This window comes from Cetorhinus maximus, chromosome 22, assembly GCF_964194155.1.
Source record: "Cetorhinus maximus chromosome 22, sCetMax3.hap1.1, whole genome shotgun sequence".
Taxonomy (NCBI): domain Eukaryota; kingdom Metazoa; phylum Chordata; class Chondrichthyes; order Lamniformes; family Cetorhinidae; genus Cetorhinus; species Cetorhinus maximus.
The window spans coordinates 58,854,467-58,875,356 of NC_135900.1; positions in this window are offsets into that span (position 1 = coordinate 58,854,467).

The following is a 20,890-nucleotide window of genomic DNA, read 5'->3' on the forward strand; positions in this document are numbered from 1 at the left end:
CACTGCCACGCCTCCCAAGCCGGATTGGTGAGATTGCTGAACCTCCTGCGGCCCGAGTGGAGGCGGAGGACATCATGGTGGCCTCCAGAAGGCATTCCAGTGCAAACATTGAGAACTGTGTGTGTGGCTGCAGTTTAGATATGGCACCCAGAGTGAGGGACTGGTGAGGTAACAGCGTGGTGGGTGACTCAGAGCCTGCCCGCCAGCGAGACGGTGTGTCTCCTGTGGCTGCATAATTAATGAGATGGGAAGCGGACGATACGGCTTGAAAACCCGCCAGTGTGGCCAGCAGGTAAACGCTGTTTTTCACGCCCACTACCACACTTAGTGCAATTCCGGGATGATTCCACCCTCAGTGTTGAGTCGGTAAGGCTGTAAGGTGCCTGACTGAAAGGTGAGGGGCGTCATTTTTTGCTGGCAGGATTTTACAGTCCCGCCGAAGTCAGTGGGCTTTTGAACAGCCCGCTGTATTTTATGGCCCCATCACCACCGCAACGGGGCTGTAAAATTCAGCCTGAGGTTCTGTTCCTCAAGCTTACGTTGAGCTTCTTTGGAGCACAGGAGCAGGCTGAGGATAGGGAGGTCAGCGTGAGAGCAGGGTTCAGAATTAAAATGACCAGCTTCTGGAAGCCCAGGGTAATGCTTGTGGACTGTGGTGTTCCGCAAAGCAGTTACCTAATCTGTATTTGATGTACCCAATGTAGAGGAGCGAATACAGGAAGCACACATAAATTGCTGTTTCAACTGGGATCTCAGGCAGTGAGAAGAAAGGATGGTGTTGCATCTCCTGCACTTGCATGGAAAAGTGCTGTGGGAAGTGGACAGGATGTTGAGGGTAGTTGTCCTATCATGATTCTGGGAGTGGGGGGAAGGGGTGAGAGCAGAAGTGTGGGAAATGAGATGGACTCGAGGACCCTGTCAATCATGGTAGAGAAGGGGATTCCTTGATTGAGGAAAAAGAAAGACATACCTGAAGCTCAGTTATCTAAAGACCACTCTCCCACTTGGGGGACAAAATGGCACAAAGTATGAGGAGAGCAGAACAAAACTTTAGGGAGTCTTTACAAATATCAAATTTAAGAAGGCTGCCTAAACATCATTGGGCAAAATAGAGAAACAGTAAAGCCAGAAGTCTGCCCAAAGATCAGTATTATAATCCTGTTCTTGTTATGTTATTGTTTGTCCTCCTACTGATACATACAGCTGAAAAAAATCACATATTGTAATTTGTAATACAAGCACTGTTGAGAAATGACTCTTACAGGCAACATTGTGACCTGTTCTGTATGATTGATAAATAGTAAAAGTAAATATTAGATTTCATTTTATATTAGTTTCATAGTTAAAAAGAAAACCTAAAATTATGCAAAATATTTGTGGTAGGCATTATCTGTTCAATGAAGATAATCTGTAAAGTTGTAACTGTTTTCATATAAAATAATCAGATATTATTCTAATCTTCCCATGGTTACACCTTTATGTTAATTCTTTTCTGTGCATGTAAATAGATAAGGTGGTTGATGGTATGTCCTGAGACTGCAATATGGAGCCTATTTGAGCCTTTGGTATGTTGAGCTAATAATAAAACAAAGAGTGAAGGCCATGGAGTAGGTGATATATAGGCCTTTTAGCTGAGCTTAAAAACAAGACCACTGACCAGTGAAGCTCAACGCAAACTGGAAGAACAGCACCTCACCTTCTGACTAGGCACTTTACAGCCTTCCTTGACTGAATATTGAGTTCAACAATTTTAGATCTTGAACTCTCTCCTCCATCCCCACCCCCTTTCCGTTTCTTCCCCCTCCTTTTTGTTTTTTCCAATAATTTATATAGATTTTTCTTTTCCCACCTATTTCCATTATTTTTAAATGTATTTCCACCCATTGTTTATCTCTATGTTTTAGCACTTTTAGTATTCCCCCACCCCGACTAGAGCTATCTGTACCTTGTCTGTCCTGCTTTCTACTCTTAATTAGCACATTCCTTTAGATAATATCACCACCTTCAACACCTCTTTGTCCTTTTGTCTGTGACATATTTTGGTTATCTCCACCTATTACTGGCTGCTTGTCCCAACAACCACGCCCCCCCGCCCCCCTCCAAACCAGCTTATATTTCACCCCTTTCCTATTTTTAATTAGTTCTGTTGAAGGGTCATGAGGACTCGAAACATCAACTGTGCTCCTCTCCGCCGATGCTGCCAGACCTGCTGAGTTTTTCCAGGTATTTCTGTTTCTGTTTTTGTTTTGGATTTCCAGCATCCGCAGTTTTTTGCTTTTACCACTGTAATGTGAGGTTGAAAGAAATTGGTGGGAGGTTGAACTAAAAGGCTGCAATAGGCATTCTTTTATGTCTGCCCCATCTCAACGTTGGCTGTCTGGAGGATGAAAATGGATCATGTCCGTAGGGACACGATGTACAAGCCTCTAGGTAAGGGGAGAAAAAACGTGCCCAACATCTGATGGCCACCTTTGTGTGCGGCTGCATCAAGCTGTGTGTAGATCCTCGATACGCAAACACCAAGTGTCACTACGTGCTGAGGTTCTGCCTGTCCCCGGTGTTGCGAAGGATGGGTTTGGCCACGCTGCCGCAGAACGCTCCAAGTAGTTGGACCGCGCCGTACCACCTGTCCCTCGTAGAAAAATTTATGTAGAGGAACGTTTTTGACCACAAGTCCATCAGGCAGTGGTCGGCACGTAACGTCTTAGAGGCCTTGCAGGAAAAGGAGATGGTGGATCCTGTAGGATGGTTCCCTGAGTAGACTGTCAAGGTCATTTGGCAGAATGCCTCATCGCCAGAACTTTCCAACAATCACCAAGACGTAGCTTGGCTGGTGGTGAGAAAGGCCCTCCCCGTCAGATCCTTCCTACACGCCAGGAGTCTCACCCCCTCGGCACGTTGCCCTCGAGGTGGCTGTGGTGGGGAAGAGACCGTCGTTCACCTCCTTGTGGATTGTGCCTCTGTAAAGAAGGTCTGGAGAGAGATGCAGTGGTTACTGTCAAGGTTCATCCCGAGCAGTTCTGTGACAAAGGACTCTGTGCTCTACGGGCTGTTCCCAGGGACACACACCGAGGCAAACATCAACTGCAGCTGGAGGACCATCAACTCGATGAAAGACCGAAACTTGTTGGTCTTCCAGCGCAAAGAATTGTCCCCAACCGAGTGTTGCAGACTGGCACACTCCAAGGTCCAGGACTACGTGCTGAGGGATGTAATAAAGCTTGGGGCAGCCACCGCAAAGGCGCAATGGGGAAAGGTCGCTGTCTAAGGCCTTTCTGCCATAGTGCACCGAGGGGCTGGGAATTGTATAGACCCCTCGGGCTGTACGGCTCACAAAGATTGTATGTATTGAATACTAATTGTATTGAAGCACCTCAGAGTGCAACATGATATATGTTGATAACTCCAATCCCATTGCACTGTCTGACTGTCTGTAATGACCATATTGAAATGATTGTAATATTCACTGATTGTATTGAAGCACCTCGTGATCCTGGTGTAAAAGTTGAATCTGATTGCACTTTTTGTGATGGCGATTTAGAAATGTTTTGTAATGTTCTTCCAGATATTTTATGAATAAAGTATTTTTTTAAAAAAAAGTCTATTTGTCTGTGCATTTAACCCTTAAAAGTGTTTGTATCTGTGTTTTGAATTCATTCTGAACAGATAGGCAGAGGACTGCAGGCATTGAGTATAATATTAAAACAAAATTACATTCCTAACAGATTAATCCTGTTTTTGTAGGTCTAGCAGAACATTCAATCATCATTGACCATGTCCATAAGCAGCTCAAGGTTCTCTGTGTTGCTCTTACCACCTGTATTAATCTCATTCGTTTACACAAGCTTCAACATAGCTACATGCACTCTGGGGCACACAGGCACCAACCAAGCTTCAAGAGATTACACTGGATGCTTGGGTGAGCAAGTGGTGGGAGTAGAGAATGAAAAATGCACTGACAATTCAGAGGACCACCCTAGTTACTTCCAATGATTTGGTCCTCACAGGGCTTCTATAGAAAAGAAGATGGTTTCTAAGCGGGATGATCTATAGGTATGTGTTCAAACTGTTGTACAAAGTCAGACTAGAAGCCAAATCTGAGCAAATGTTGACAAACTGGTCATCTGCTACCCTCAATTTAACAGGCAGTACCTTGAATTAATACTGAGACGACTGCTGTAAAGGCCTTCTGTTCCTCTACAAGAAGCTGTCTTATCTGGCTGAGTTATTTGAGATATGATATGTGATAAGTATATCTTGGACCTACGAGCTTAGAAATGCATGTTTTGGCATGAACTGGGCATAGGAACCAAACCCTTCACCAGAATGGGAAGAATTGAGACCGAACCAATACTGGGCTTCAGGCCTCATTTATATCAGGCCAATGGGCTTCAAACAATTGCAAGACATCCCCAGGGAAGTGACCAGCAATTGGAGGTGAGGGGAGTGGTGATTTGTGTTTGATGGTGGTTTTAAAGTAGGATTGGAATGGGAACTCTTGCACCACTTGGCTCCATGTTCAGCTAAAAATGTATTTTTAAACATATCTTTATGATGGCAGCTGGCAGCCATCCATTTAAGAGCTGCTGGTTAGACCACCATAGACCTGGTTTTTGTCACAGAGTTGGTAGTTCTATCCCTACAGTGAATATTGGCTGCCGACCTCCTTGCTAACCCAAAGCTTCTGGAGTGTAAACTCCACATATATTTCAAAATCTCTGTGTGTGAGCCTGCAGATGTGTTGGTTTGCATATCAATGGATATAAAGAGTTCAACTCCGCTGCCATCTAACATCATTGGCAACCCCTTTTTGTTCCGACTTATCTTGCTCTACTTCATCGAGTCGTGGGGAGCGCTGAAAGCAATGCCCATGGCTGTGAGGCATCCACCAAATAAGATCTGGCTGACACTGCTGCTGTTAGGTTAGGGGTTGTCCTTTCTTATGCTCGTATTCTCCATCATTGCTGGAATTCCAGCTGAACTGAAGCCTGTCATTTCTATTTAACTTCTGCTTCCCATTACTTCTTGTCCTTTTATTTTTTTGCTGATATCCGATTGGTTGGTCATCCCCAGCTTGGGTTACTGTAGTGAGGCTCTGGCCCTACTTCAAGTTCCTGACATACAAGAACCTGGCTGACTTATAACTTCAATTTTAAATGAGTGAGATTAATGCATCACAAGTGTGCTATGTGATGGCAGCAATAGTGCCTGACTTTACCACTCCATCCCCAGCCTCCCTTAACACATCCCTAAATAGCAATAAAAAAACAGATTGGTGATGTTACCAGGGACTTAAAAAAAATACCAGGGATGCCAAACTTAGTTTTGTGGAGAGGTTAAGGAAGCTGGGGTTGCTCATCCTACATTAGAAAAGGTTATGGCGAGATTTAAATGAGGTATTTGAAGTTAATGGGGGGCTTTGATAGAGTAAATATGGAGAAACGGGTGTCACCAGGTGAGGAGGAGTCAAATTACTTCCCTTTTTCTCCTTCTCCTCATTTGGTTGCAACAGATTTTTTTTCTCTCCTGGTGAGTACTTAACTGTTTAAGTGCTGTGATCATAAAATAACCAGTCGGACAGTTTTTTTTCAGTTTAACAAAGAATTGGGTTAGCGTTATTATATTTAAACTAATCCAAGTAAAATAATAAAATATGCTCCAACTTTTGCACACACACAAAAATACAGATTACAGAGTGGGGAAGGATAGGTTGGCCAAATTAGAGTCCATGAATTTTTCAGGGGGTTGGCGGGGGCAGTCCACCCACGATCGGCTCCGCGCCGCTATTTTACGCAGGCGGGCAAATTAAGGCCCGCCTGGTGTAAGAGGTGAGCCATAGCGCTCAGTGCTACCTGTGCAGACGGGGGGAGGAGGGAGAGTCGGGGCCAGCGCTCTTTCACGTATGCTCACAAAAGATTGCTCAAAACCTCTTTTGTGAGCATGCGCGAAAGAGCGTTTCAATCTCCCAGAGGCATGGAACTGTGTGACTGTGTCACATGAGATGGGACATGTTTTTATATTTTGGAAATTTTAACAATTTAATTAATAAAAGCTTTAGGAAACCTCACCCCGCTCGTGGATGAGGTTTCCTAACTTTTCGCCCGCCCTCCAACCTTAAGGTTGGATGGGCAGGGTTAACAATTCCCTTAATCACTTCCTTAATGGCCTTAATAGGCCAGTTACATATTGGCGGGTGTGCAGCCGACTCCGGTGTGCGCCAGCTGAACGAAACATTGGGAGATAGCGTGTTGATGTCAGGATGCAGGCCCGATGCCATTGCACGTCATTTTATACGTTGGCAGGTCAGGCCCGCCTCCCACGCCGACTGAAAAATCCTGCCCCATAAGAAATAAAAAGAATATACAATCTGTGGTCTGGTGACTCGGCTGCTTCAGGCTGAATTTGGTAGTCTTGATGCTTCTGATTTATAGATTTCGACAACTGGGTTGGTTGTTCTTCAGGAGATGGTAGTGCTGTGTTGGATTCTTTTAAGAAATCTCTGTCTGCAACACAGTGTCCCTGGATGATCACAGTCAGCAAATAGGGCTGGAATCTTACCAGGTGGGTTGCAGAGAGGGAGGCAAGAGAGATCCCATTTGGGTCTTCACGCTAAGCTTCTTGTCCTCAGTTCTGCTCAGGAAACATGTGCTTCAAACATACAAAGGTTTGGCTCGTCATGTGACTTTCCTTTTCCAATAGCCAGGGTGATTCAAATAAAGTTATTGTCTGTGTATTCCAAGGATTAGCTCATGTATGGAAAGCTATCTTAGCCAGGGACCCATTGTCTAAGCGATTAGTCTTAATGGACCATCTCGAACAGTTAACTACCTCAGGTGATTGCCTTAATGCCCTGTTAATAGGACAGCAGATAGGGGGCCTTCAAACGGCCCTGAACTCATTGCTTTGATGGGTTTTGCGGATATACTATCTCCATGTCAATGAATTGTAATATTTGATGTATAGCAATGCAAAAGTGGGTAGCCATCTTTGGCTGTAATCTCAAGTCACCTCAGACTCTGTGTCCAGCAGTTTTCACCCCCCCTCCACCCCACCCCACAGCAGTGCCAGCAAGACATTGAAACCCCCGTTCACATCGGCAGGACCAGAAGATCCTGCCGGCGTGAGGGGCTGGAAAATTTCCAGCCTGTGTTTTTTAAAAAGTCTGTTTTTACAAGTTCAAAAACCAGCGGATTAAAAATTATTATTTGATATAAAGTGTTACGACCGCAGCTGATGTTAATGCTGAGCAAGCCAGATCTCAGATTGAAATCCATCTCAGCTGATTGTAATTTTTTTGTAGAAACAAGGAGGGAATGCTACTGAACACAAAACCACAGGACTCCAGTAATAACTTTTAAAATTTGAAGAATTAAGGTGTTTATTAATAAAAAATACTTAAACACACAAGATGAAAGATACACAGAAAAAAAATCTTACACAATAATCCCCAAAATACTTTACTAAAGATACACAATAAAGCTATCTTTTGGCAACAGCCCTTATAGATTTTTAACCATAAAGTCCTGGAAATATTACGTAAACCGAGAAATTGCTTTCACTTTGAACAGAAGTACAATCGACAACTTCTCAGAACAAATCCACGCTGATAAGGATTTTTTACAAAGGGAGATTCAAAACAAACTCTTTCTCAGGACAACTATCCTCCTGGCCCAGAACTGAGCTGTTTTCTTCAATTAAAAGATTTTCACAGCTTTTCAGCACATTCCAAAACACCAGAGTTAGCCTTCAGTGGGACTCCCTCCACAGCAACTACTACAGCTGAAACCCTGTTTTAATAAATAAACTTTCACAACTCTCATCTTAGTTCTCTATTGTCTTTAAATATCTCTTTGAAAACTCAGGTTCCCAAACATCAAAACCTTTCATGTTCCTATTTTACCTCTATTTTGGGTCAGTGAAATTTAAAACGCCTGCCTCTGTTCACTCATAAATCTCCTGTAAAATGCAAATGTTCTTTATTACCTTTAAGACTCCTTTGAAATGTAACAGCTACAAATCAATTTCAAAACTTACCCTTAAATGCTAATTTCAGATCTACTCTGTTTCCATGGGCAGAATTTTCCCCTGTCGGGGGAGAAGTTGAAGTACGGGTGCACAGAGGCAATCCTCCAATCGGCGCCCCCGATCGGGAGCGCACCGCCATTTTACATGGGCAGGCCAATTAAGGCCCGCCCAGCGTGACGTCCGCACGGAAGCACTATGCGCTCTCTGTGCGGATGGGGGGAATCCCTAAACCCGAGAGAGGGCTCTTTCGTGCATGTGCACAAAAGAGCAATCTCATATCCCCGAGGCTAAGTGCTGCCTCAGGGTGATTGCCTCTACTGTCAAAAATATTAAAAATAGAAAGAAAAAATCCCTGACATGCCCCCTCATGTGACACTGTCACATGAGTTGGGACATGTCCATCACTTTTAAATCCACTTTAATTACATTTTTTAAAACCTACATGAAACCTCATCCCGTCCGTGGATGAGGTTTCATGTTTTTTCTATTGCCCGCCAGGTCTCCTGGCCTGCCCGCCAACCTTAAGGTTGGACGGGCAGGTCAATTGGCCGTTGACAGGCTGGCGGGCGCACAGCTGATTTTGCTCTGCCCCCACCTACCTGAAAATTTAAATGGGGCACGGTGTTGTCGAGAGTTCCACCCGACGTATTCCCGCGTCATTTTATGCGTTGGCCCATGTAAAATAGCCATAGAGCAGAATTTTCTGCTTGATGTGCAGTGGGGGGGCGAGTGTCCCAACGTCACCGCGCACCATTGCGATATTTTGTTGGGCAGGTGAGTGATGAAGTGCGACGTGTGCCCGCCATTAATTAAAGGGCTAGTTAAGGCCCTTAACTCAGCAATCAACGCTGATTTTCAGGTATCTGTGCAATCTTCGTCTCGGCGCACGGGCACAACGGGCAGGTGGGTAAGCGACTTTTTAATAAAACTCATCCACGGGCAGGATATGAGGGCTCAGTGGGGTTGTCAAGCTGGTCTGTGAAACATTTATTGCAGAAATTATTTGAAACTTGCCTGTGTGATCTGTAGCAGTTCAGAACAAATTCCAGCTGCTTTCTGTGTACTTTGAACCTTCAGGTCAGCACTCTGTAGTCAGTAATCTTTATCGGGCCTGCAGCTTTCCGGAGGCCTCCCCTTAGCCTGGGTATGGGCTCTGACATGTCCACTGGAGGCAGCTCCTCTGAGGAGGAAGGGAGGGATAGAATAAGGAGGAGGCCAGGAGTGCACAATCAGCCTCCAGGGAAGCCACCTTTGGGAGGACAGGCGCAGGCACAAGGGGCGCAGGGCCAAGAGGTTGTCCAAGGTGGAAGAGGCCGCAGACAACGCCACTATCCTGCTGCCAGGTTATACAGGCAGCGAAGCAGCTACCTCAATATGTATGAGGTGCAGTGTTGAAGGAGGCTCCGACTGTCAAGGGAGACAGGCAACTACATCTGTCAGATGATTGGCCCTGAGATCTCTCCTAACTGGTAGACACCCCATGCCAGCGGCTCTGAAGCTCACAGTTGCCCTCCACTTCTATGCCTCTGGCTCCTTCCAGGGCTCGGTGCCTCCCAATCAGCTGTCCACACTTGTGTCAAGCAGGTCACAGACACTCTGTTCAGACGTGCATTGACCTTCATCCACTTCCGCTGTGACCAGGCAAGTCAGACACAGTGAGCCAGAGGCTTTGCGGCCATTGCTGTCTTCCCCCGTGTCCAGGGTGCAATAGACTGTACACATGTGGCCATCAAGGTGCCAGCAGGTGAGCCCGGTGCCTTCGTCAACAGGAAGGGCTTCCACTGCATGAACGTGCAGATAGTGTGTGATCACAGGATGCTGATTCTGCAAGTCTGTGCAAGGTACACAGGCAGCTCCCACAATGCCTACATCCTCAGACACTCCCAGGTGACGGGGCTCTTCAGTGCTCCAGCCCGACTGGATGGATGGCTGCTGGGTGACAAGGGCTATCCCCTCAGAAGGTGATTCATGACACCTCTCCACCATCCAAGAACAGAAGCTGAGCAGCGCCACAATAGGAGCCACACCTCCACAAGGGCTGTGGTGCAGAGAGCCATCAGTCTTCTCTAGATGCACTTCCGATACCTGGACCGCACAGGGGACACACTCCAGTACCCCCCAGATCGTGTCTCTGTGATAGTGGTAGCATGCTGTGCTCTGCACAATCTTGCGCTGGAAAGAGGGGACACAGTGGACGATGAAGACGTTGACGCAGTGGCTGCGGCTGCACATGATGACTCCAGCAGTGGTTCGGAGGATGAGGAAGAACAGGGGAATGATGAGGGGCTGAATGCTGACCCGGGACTACACCAAGGAAACAGGGACACCCAGGAGACTTTAACCCAACGAACGTTCAGCTAGCTCCACACAAATAGATCTGCAGGACCAGCATTGCCTGACGCATCCATACGCGGCACTTAGGTGCTAAATCTGCCACTTCATCAGCTGCAACTAAGGGCTTAGTACAGAAACATCAATGTCCACTCAAACACTCATGACATGTATGTAAAACATACAAATCCAACAAAGGTGCCACCTTCAACCATGGTAACACATGTGGATTTTATTTTGATCCATCATATGGTCCAACAAAATGAATCCCAAAGGTTTTTACAACTCCAAAAAATAATAATTCCCTAATCTCGGGCCAACACAAAAGCACCAGTGTGCCCTCGGTGGGGACGTGGTGTGCCTAAGGTGCCTTATGCTTACGTTTATGGATGCTATGTCTTGGTGCTGCCCCATCGCTCGGAGTAGCTTCTGAGACAGCCTGCTGCTGACTCTGCTGTCCTATTGGCCTCAACAGACGTCCTCTGGCCCGTGGAGCCTGTGCTGGCCCTGCCTGGGAGGGAGTGGCCTGTTCCACAGCTGGCACCTCCCCAGTCGTCGCAGCCTCAACGGATGTAACGGTCACTGGCAGAAGGGCGGAAGAGCTGCCGCCCTCATCCGGAGCGCCCTGAGAGGAGCTCATATAGACGACAGGCAACTGCTGCGCCGACGTGAGGTTTCCTCAGACCCCCCTGCTCACCGTAGATGGATGGGCACCGAGCTGGGACACTTGGTGCCCAGACCATCTCCCACATTGGCAATGACCAGCTGTGGCCACCTGCGCTGTGAGGGTTTGCAGGTCCGAGCGTAACCCCAGGAGAAGCTGCTTGTTCTCCTGGAAGCCCCTCTCCACGAGAGTTGCCACTCTCTCCATGGAGGAAGCATGACGCTCTGACATGAGGCTCATTGCATCACTGATGCTCCGCGTGGACTCCTCCACCACCGACACCAAGTAAAGCGCAGCCTCATGTATCACTCCCAGATGCTCCTGCACACCCGGCCACATTTCCTGCAGCTGCTGCGTCGCGGACGACTCCAGAGGCACATCATCAGGCATTGACTCAGCATGTGCCTGGTCCCCTGCAGTCCTCCGGCTGCTGGCACCATCAGCACTCTCTGTCTCTGCCAGCTCCTCCAGCGATTGTGAAGTGCCCCCTCCACTGTGCCCTGGGACACTAGCCGATGTAACAATTCCCACTGAGGTGCTAGTATCTGCGCTAGTGCCTGCCTCGCTGAAATGGTGTGACGCAGGTGACAGTTCAGGCCTCTCAGGTGTGAGAGGGGGTATCTGCACTTCCTCCCGACGGCCATGCTCTGATGATGCTGAAATTAACAACAAGGATAGTGGATCAGTTAGCGTGCACACAGTGACACACTTCATCCCTTTCCCCCTGGCTCATTATGCGCTCAACCTTCCAGAACCTATGGAGACGAATATTGGAGGGGTGGCAAATAGTCAGGAGGAGGCCCAAACATTACAGGCGGATACAGACAGGCTGGTCAGATGGCCTAAGGAATGCCAAATGGAATGTTATGTGGATAAGTGTGAGGTGATGCACTTGGGCAGGACAAACAAGGTACGGGAATACATGAGGAATGGTAGGACCATGGAAAGTAAGGAGGATCAGAGGGACCTTGCTGGGCATGTTGACAGGCCCGTTAAGGTAGCGGGACAGGTACATAAGGCGTTTAAGAAGGTAAATGCCATACTTGCCTTTATTAGCCGCGGAATAGAATATAGGAACAGGGAGGTCATGTTGCAAATGCAGAAAACGCTCCCGAGGCCGCAGCTACACTTCTGTGTCCAGTTGTGACCTGCGCTTCATGGGAGGGATGGCATTGGAGTGGGGAGAGTGCAGAGGGTCCTGACCTGGATGCATTCTGGCCTGGAGAGTTGGAGTTCTGAAGACACATAGCATACACTGGTGATATTTGCCATGGAGCACAGGAGATTGAGGGGTAACATTATTGAGCTTCATACCATTATGAGGGGCATAGATCGGGTGGGCAGAAGGCAACATTTCCCCTTGGTGGAGGGATGACTAACCTGGTGGCATTGATTTAAGGTAAGAGGCATGAGGTTGACAGGTGAGGTAATGAGTAACTTTTGCACACAGTAATGTGGGACACACTGGCTGAAAGGGTGCTGGAGGCAGAAACCCTCCTAAGTCGTAATAAGTATTTGGATGTGCAGTAGCGATGTAATGGCATACAAGGCCATGGGGATAGTGGTCAGAAATGGGATAAGGCAACTTTGGAAGGTGGTTGACATGCGTATTTTCGAAGGGCTGAGGGACCTTTGTCTATGACCCACACCTCTGACTCTATCAGTCTGTGAATGAGCAATGTTGCTACATTAACGATTCCAACAATCATCAGTGCTTTGGATGATGGGAAGACAGAGTGGATGGGACTGTGGGCCTCAAATACCTGGCCGCTGCACCCCAGCCTCACTGACACCTGTGGACTTGGGCGCATGGCGCATTTCAAGCTCCAGGGCCTCCTGCTCAAAACGGGTCAATATTATGAGCTGGGCCTGGCCGCCTCCAGTGTGTGAACGTTCATATGCATTATGCGCATTTTTCTCCTGCAAAACAGAGAAGACCATTCATTGCAGCTTATTGCTCGTGTACTCTGCACGCACACGCCACACCCCAACCACAGTGGCCCACCTGAGGCCTCCAGTGCCTCCTCTCCATGCTACTGCTGATCGGTCACAAAAATATGCTTCCAACTGCCCCCAACCCCACAACAGCCACCTTGGACACATTCTGTGCCCATCACTTTCAGAAACACACTCCCATGGCAAGGTGTCACAACTAGGTGCAGCGCCAAGGGCACCAGATGGCTCTTGGCCACAACACCTTGAGGCTCCCCTTCCACCATCTCACCACCATGAATAGGACATGTGTTGGAGTTCTGAGTATGTGCCTAGCTGCATCTCCTGCAGGAGGCCCCCAGACTACTCATGTGTGACAAAGACCAACACATGGTGCGGGGAGAACTCATCTCCTCATGAACCACTGAGGCTGACGTAAGCATGGTCACTATCTGCTTGCCCACCCAGCGTGCGACAAATGCCCAACATGAGCTAATGCAGTCACGGCACTAAGACTTGGCAGCAGGGGGACCCTCAAAGGCTAAGGCTACCTACAGGGTTAAATGCCTAATGCCAACATGGCACTCACCCTTCCAGAGCACAACAAATCATTGAAGCGCTTATGGCACTGGATCCAGGTGCGCTACACCACGTCGCAGGAGCTCACCATCTCTACCTCCTCCTCCCAGGCACACTTGGTCATGTGGGGAGGGCTCCTCCTCCCATCCTGGGGAAACAGCACCCCCCGCCGTGCTGCCACCTCCTCAAGGAGGGCAGCAAGGCATTCATCGGAAAAGCGAGGGGCACATTGGCCCCCTGTTGGCCTACCCTGCAGCCTGCCCTACTCCTGGCCCTCGCCCTGCAGCCTGCCCTGCTTCTCTGGCCTTCCCTCTACATTGGCCTGCTGTGCAGACCCCCTGTGGTGCCACCTGCAGCTGGCCATAGTGAACAGCCTAAAGGAGGCTGCCAAGCCTTCCTTTAAACAGACTGCCGGGTCGCCATTGGACCCGGTGGTCTGTACACGCCCGACGTAAACTTAAGATTCCCATTCTCCATGGAAGTTGGAAATGCGCTGGGCGGGCCTTAATTGGCCCGCCTGCGCAAAATGGCGGCACAACCCGCGTCAGCGTCAGCATCAGCTCTGCCCGCCCGCCTAACAGAAAATTTAGGCCATAGAGTCGTAGTCATAGGGGTCTACAGCACAGAAAAAGGCCCTTCGGCCCATCGAGTCTTCGCCGGTCAAACAAGTACCTAACTATTCTAGTCCCATTTTCCAGCACTAGGCCCATAACCTTGTATGCCATGGCATCGCAAGTGCACATCCAAATACTTCTTAAATGTTATGAGGGTTTCTGCCTCTACCACCCTTTCATGCAGAGTTCCAGATTCCCACCACCCCCTGGGTGAAAAAATTCTTCCTCACAGCCCCTCTAAACCTTCTGCCCCTTATCTTAAATCTATGCCCCCTGGTTATTGATCCCTCCACAAAGAGGAAAAGTTCCTTCCTATCTACCCCATCTATGCCCCTCATAATTTTATACACCTCAATCATGTCCTCCCTCAATCTCCTCTGCTCCAAGGAAAATAACTCAGTCTATCCAATCTCTCCTCATAACTAAAACTTTTTGTTTTTGTTTTGGATTTCCAGAATCTGCAGTTCTTTGCTTTTATCTCTGTGTTTAATTGACTGCCACTTCTCTTCAAGGAATGCCTACTCAGCAGGTCTGGCAGCATCGGCGGAGAAGAGCGCAGTTGATGTTTCGAGTCCTCATGATCCTTCAACAGAACTAAGTAAAAATAGGAAAGGGGTGAAATATAAGCTGGTTTAAGGGGTGGGGGGGGGGGAGGGGGGGGGGGGCGCGTGGGGTGTGTGTTGGGACAAGAAGAGCTAGGTAAAGGGCCAGGTGGAGATAACCAAAAGATGTAGATGGAGACAGTCACTGAGAAAGGAAATATGGCTGTGAAAGCGGGTTTTAGTAAACACCTTGTCAAGGTTCCCGAGGCTGGATGACTAATGGGAAACACTCCAGTAATGATACACTGGCAGCCCCAACACCTGAGGCTGAAGCTGCTGAAGTATGTAAGAGAGAGGGAGGGTGCCTTCATCTTGAGGCACTATCTGAACAGTTTCTAAAAATATAAACAATAAAAGAAGCCACAGCTGTCTTTGTGGATGGTGAACAAGGGTGTGGCGGCTCTAGATGGGTGGTGGGGGAGGGATTAAAATGTCCTTGGAGTGCAGGCCCCCCAGTCTGCCAGTGTGAGGCTGCCTCCTCTCACTAGTTATGTTTTGGCCTTCACAGGCTGGCTGTCCAGTTGACGTGGGAGAGGGGCCTTATTCGGTCCTTTAATACCCTTTATTGGCTACCTGAAGTTTGAAAGCAGTTAACTATTCTGCCACCAATCTGGCCTTTTTGAAAGGGGCTGGAGCTGCCAGGCAGTGACAATAAGTTCTGGTTCTGCATGTCTCTGGTCCTGCTCCCCATCAGGCTTCAGGAAACTCTAGGCCATTGCACCTAGTGGCAAGAGGGTCTGGAACCGGAGGACACAGATTTAAGATACAGAGGAATCTCAATGAGTCAAACTTGGGTGACATGAAATCCCGCTTGTGTCAAAGTTATCAACCATTCCCATCAGCAGAATTGCAAAAGCTATGGAACAAAGCCTGTGATTAGCTGAAATTCCGCAGTGATCAATCCAGGTTAGCTGAACTTTCTTCAGCATCGGCAAGAGAAATAATGCTGAAACCAGGGGTCGTGTGACCCCACTGACCAATCACAGCAGAGTGGCTGGACCTAAGTGTGCTCAAATTTCTCCATGAAGTGAGTGGAAAACCGTGGCGGAAAGCGGAAAGCGGACATCACAGAAAAGTGTAAGATTCCACCATCAAGTTTATCCATCATTCTGAAAGCCAAGGAGAACATCTTGGGACAATTCAACAAATAGGCATCCTCTCCAGCAATAAAGTAGATAAGAACATTGAAGAAGCTCTGCTATTGTGGTTCAAGGCAGCCCGAGCAGAGAACATGCCCATCTCCAGCCCAAAGGGGGTCACCATGGCAAAGAAGCTGGGCCACATGGAGCACACCTGCAGCGACTGATGGCTGGGTTGATTCAAGACAAGGCACAACATTGCCTTCTGTTGGGTATGTGGTGAGGGCTGTTACAACAGCAGTGACAGATTATTGGGTCCAAAATGGTCTCGTCCATGTCTTGAACGAGTATGCACAAAAAACATTTTTAACGTGGATGAAACCAGACTGCCAGAACGGTCATGATGCTTAAAGGTGAAACATGTCATGGCGGAAAGTGGAGCAAGAAATGCGTCACTGCTACAGTCCACACCAACATGGTTGGCACCAAAAGGCTGCCACTTCTGATAGGGAAATCCAAAATGCCACGGTGCTTTGCGAAAGCCAAGACACTGCCCCACACAGTACAAGACTGACAAAACCGTCTCGATGACCTCCAGCACTTTTTGACACATGGGTCAAGAAAGTGGAAAAAGCATATCACAGAGAGAAAAGAAAACTGCCGGATGTGCCCTGACATCGCTGGCCTGAAGAGCATTAAGCTGTTATCCTTGCCTCCAAACACCACAATCAAGCTCCAGCCAATGGATCAGAGGGTGATTAGGAACTGAAAACCCATTATCAACGCCAGCTGATCTCTCAGCTTATCAAGACCATTGATAAGAAGCAGGACTACAATCCCACTGTGCTAGAGGCCATGTTGATGCTGAAAAAGGTGTGGAAGGTGGTGAAGGAAGCCATAATCGCAAACTGCTTCAATCACACTGGGTTCAAACAGGTTACTGCTGCACAAGACGATGGGAATGAGGAGGAGCAGGGTGACATCAACCAACCCGATTGTGAGGCACTTTCACTCACCTGCGGGACGCCAGTATGGAGATCCCAGCAGAGACAACCATGGAAGCTTATGTGAAGGTGGGCGATGCTGTGCGTGCACGATGGAACTGACTGGCGATGCCATCATAGATGCAATACATTCTTCAGCCAAGGAGGGAAAGGAGTCCGATGACCCTAAATATTCCAATGAACACCTGCCCACTGTTTCCCTGGTCGATACTGTGAAGGCCGTAAAGATGCTCCAGGATTTTGCACTGCAGCACGAAAATACCGAAATCATGTTCGACTACATTTGTAACCTAGGAAACTGCATCTCACACATTGGATAGCACGCTAAGCAGATAGAAATTATGAAGTTTCTCTGGTGCTAAATCCTGGCCAATGCCCAGCCCTTTTCAAGGCCAATACAATGTAAACCATGAACAAATGGAACAAAGAAATTTTTTCACTCTTTTACTGTGTTACACCATGGGCAGAATTGTTACCTCATCGGGCGGGCACGTGATCAGGCCTTGACCGTGATTTCACGCTGGCTAGCCAATTAACGGCCAGCCTGTTTGAAACGTGTGCTGAGAGCCTTAGCGCTGCCGGGGTGGGGGTGGTAGGAGTGCGAGCGCTGAAGTGTGCGCATGCATGGGAGTGCACTCAGTGAAAGCTCTTGAAGGTACAGAGCTGCCTCAGGGAGCTGAAGATTTTTAACAGTAAAAATAAAGACTCTGTCACATGAACAGGGACATGTTTAAAAATGAGTTTTAAAGTTTTTATTTTTTTAAAATCACTGTTCGGAACCTCATCCCGCCCGTGGAGGTTTCGCAAAAAATGCAAAAAAGGCTGCTCGGTCTATTCGCCCGCCCGCCAACTGTAAGGCTGGACAGGCAGGGAGAATTTCATTTTAATTAATTGATTAATGGGTTTAACAGCCCTCTTTATTGTTGTCGGGCGTGCTGCTGACTCCCTAGTGCGCCCGCCGACCCGTAATATCACACAAGTGCGCGATGACGGTCGGGACACTTGCCTGACGTCATCGTGTGCTATTTCCCACTCATGTCGGGGGCACACCCGCATGCCCAGCTGAAAATTCTGCCCCATGTGATTTATACCATTTGAATCTGAAAAACAGAAAGTAATACGGTCTGCATTAGAAGTGTTTGTCGGCATATCGGATGACATAGAGACACATTCATGTGGCAAATTGGGCCAAGTCGGCGATCACGAGGCTCCGCTTGATATGAAATTGAAGGCGGCTACCCTGTGATTTGATTCACCGAGAGTTTACTGCAAATGGCAAAAGAACCAGAGGGGAGAAGAGGGGATTCTTTTTTTTACAGTGAGTTGGAATAACTACCTGAAAGAGTTTCAATAGTAACTTACAAAAGGAAATTGAATATGTACTTGAATAGGAAAAATTTGCAGCTCCTATGGGGAAACAGCAAGTGAGTGGGACTAATTGGATTGCTCTTCAGAAACTCGCGCTAGTTGAATAGGCTGTATGGCCTCCTTATGTGTTGTATGATTCTATGATTTTCGTACAGTGAATTATTTTGATGCACCATCTGGGTGAGAAAGCACGCTGTCCTCCTGGAACACCCTGGAAAAATTTTAAGAGTACTGCTGAGCAGGTGCAGAGCATGCTAATCATGTAAATTGCTAAAACTCATATCAAAGGCTGCAGAATTGGCATCAGCATAACAAATTCCAAACTATCCACTTTCAGATTTGGCTAATGATAATTTGATAATTTAAATGGTCATACACTTAACAGGGTTAACATTAATGACTGTTTCCTTGCATGCAGTTACACTATACATGGATGAAAGTTGTTACTTGTATTCTTATGTATTAATTTCTTTCTCAAGTTCAGTCTCAGACAGAACATGCCCTCTCCAGAATAAATGACATGGCATTGTGAGACTGATTTGTAAACGTGTTGATATAAGACAATTTGTCTCATCGGAAATCTAATCACACTGTGATGCTGGAAAGCATTAAAATTAAGTATGATTTCTAGCTGGATCCTGGCACTTATTAATTTGTTTAAGGGCAGGTGGATGTTAAAGGCTGTTATTCCAGATCAGAACTGAGGTATAATTGCCCCGAAATGAGATGAACCCCATTTTATCTTAGTGTGAATGACAACATGAATGGATAATTGCTTGTGTCACACAAAATAAACTCTGGCTTAACTGTCACTGTACATCCATTCCATTTTATTTTGGTCAATGAGGTATGAATGACAACATAAATGGCTAATTGCTTAGGCCCCATTAAAATAAATTCATTGTTAATCACTATTGCTTAACACTTGACAGTCTTTATGAACCCTGAGAGTGATGATTCCCCCTACTGTGCCCATCAGTTTATTCTTATGGATAAGATGTAAATTATTAATTATAAAAGTCACAATTTCCATAAAGCATCTTTATTCAAAAACAGAGCTAATTCAGTGATTGCATAATCCAAGCTGGGAATGCATTCAAAACGAGTTTAGGTCAATGAATTGGCACTACGCACCATTCACTGACCCATGCTGCCATGGATTACAGCTTTCTGACTTCCTGGGAGGATGGGATAGCTGAGTTTACTTTTTTTATGCCACAAAAGAAAATGAGTAATGCAAGGCTGACCTCTTGAAAATTTGAGCTAAGATTAAATGCTTCAGGAGCTGGGACAAATGTGGACAGGCCAGTGATTTTTAGTAGGAATCTCTGCCACCCACTAGAGACCATCAATATAAGATAAGATATAATATAAGATCAATATAAGATAGTCACCAAGAAGTCCAATAGGGAATTCAGAAGAAACTTCTTCACCCAAAGAGTGCTAAGAATGTGGAACTCACTACCCATTGGGAGTGGTTGAAGCAAATATTATAGATGCATTTAAGGGGGAGCTAGACAAGCATAAGAGGGCAAAGGGAATAGAGGGTTATGATGGCGGAATGAGGTGAGAACAGATGGAAAAAGTGGAGAATAAACAAAGGCAGTTGGGCCAACTGACCTGTTTCTGTACCACGTATTCTAGGTAATCTTGTGTAATCTTAAATAATGTCCACGGATTCATTATCTATTTCAATTGGTAAGGACAACCTGGATTATCTAAAGCTATGTGTCCAGATATCAGGCTACAGCTGCAATGGCTACAATTCAGTGCATTTAGTGGCCAAACTAGGTTTCCTCTAGTTGTCACCACACTCAATGAACCTACTAACTTTATATTTAGCAGTCACTGCTGACCATGGGCCAAACATAGACTGGTCAGAGGCAGAAAGGTAACACAAAACTGAATTTTCAAGGGAAGATAAAACCATACTGAGAAAGAGTACAGTTAAAAAGCTATTTAGAGTCACTGTTTGATTGATACAATTGTTGGAATAAGTTAGAAACCTGTTGCAGAATCCTAATTCCTCTTTCTTAATGTCTTCTGTCTTGAGAGGAATTGTCAGATTTGTTGAATGCGGGCATTCTTAATCAGAATCAATCACATGCGAAAGGAGGTTTGGAAGCTGATTGGAATGTGGGATTATCAATAGGTATGATTGAGTAGTGCCTTAATGACTGCAAATCAAAATCAGATCATTAACATCTCTAAGCAGTTCCTTTAGTCAACCAAAATCAATTGTCAATTGTCCTGTCAGTACCCAAAGATAAAGAGGGTAAAATTTGAAAAAGATTTGTCCTTTAAGTGGTTTATTTTTCAGTAATGAATTTTGAACATTTTAAGCCTAGTTGTTTGGAAAAAAACACACACGCCAACTGAAGTTGAGAATTAGGGCAAGATTTTTTGCTGAGTGAGCAGGTGCACGCCCGACCCACTCGAGTATAAAATGACGCGCAATGACGTCAGGTGAGCGTCCCGACATCAACACGCACCCGCGCGATATTTCAGTTGGCGGGCGCACACTGGCAAAGCTCCCTGGGGCATAGAGCTGCCTCAGGGAGATGAACAGTTTTGAAAATAAAAAATAAAAGGTTTAAAGGTGTTAAGAAACATGTCCCCTCATGTGACATGGTGCTGGTGCTCCTGATCCAAGTCCTATATCCTATTGGTGCTCCCTGATCTGAGCTCTGAA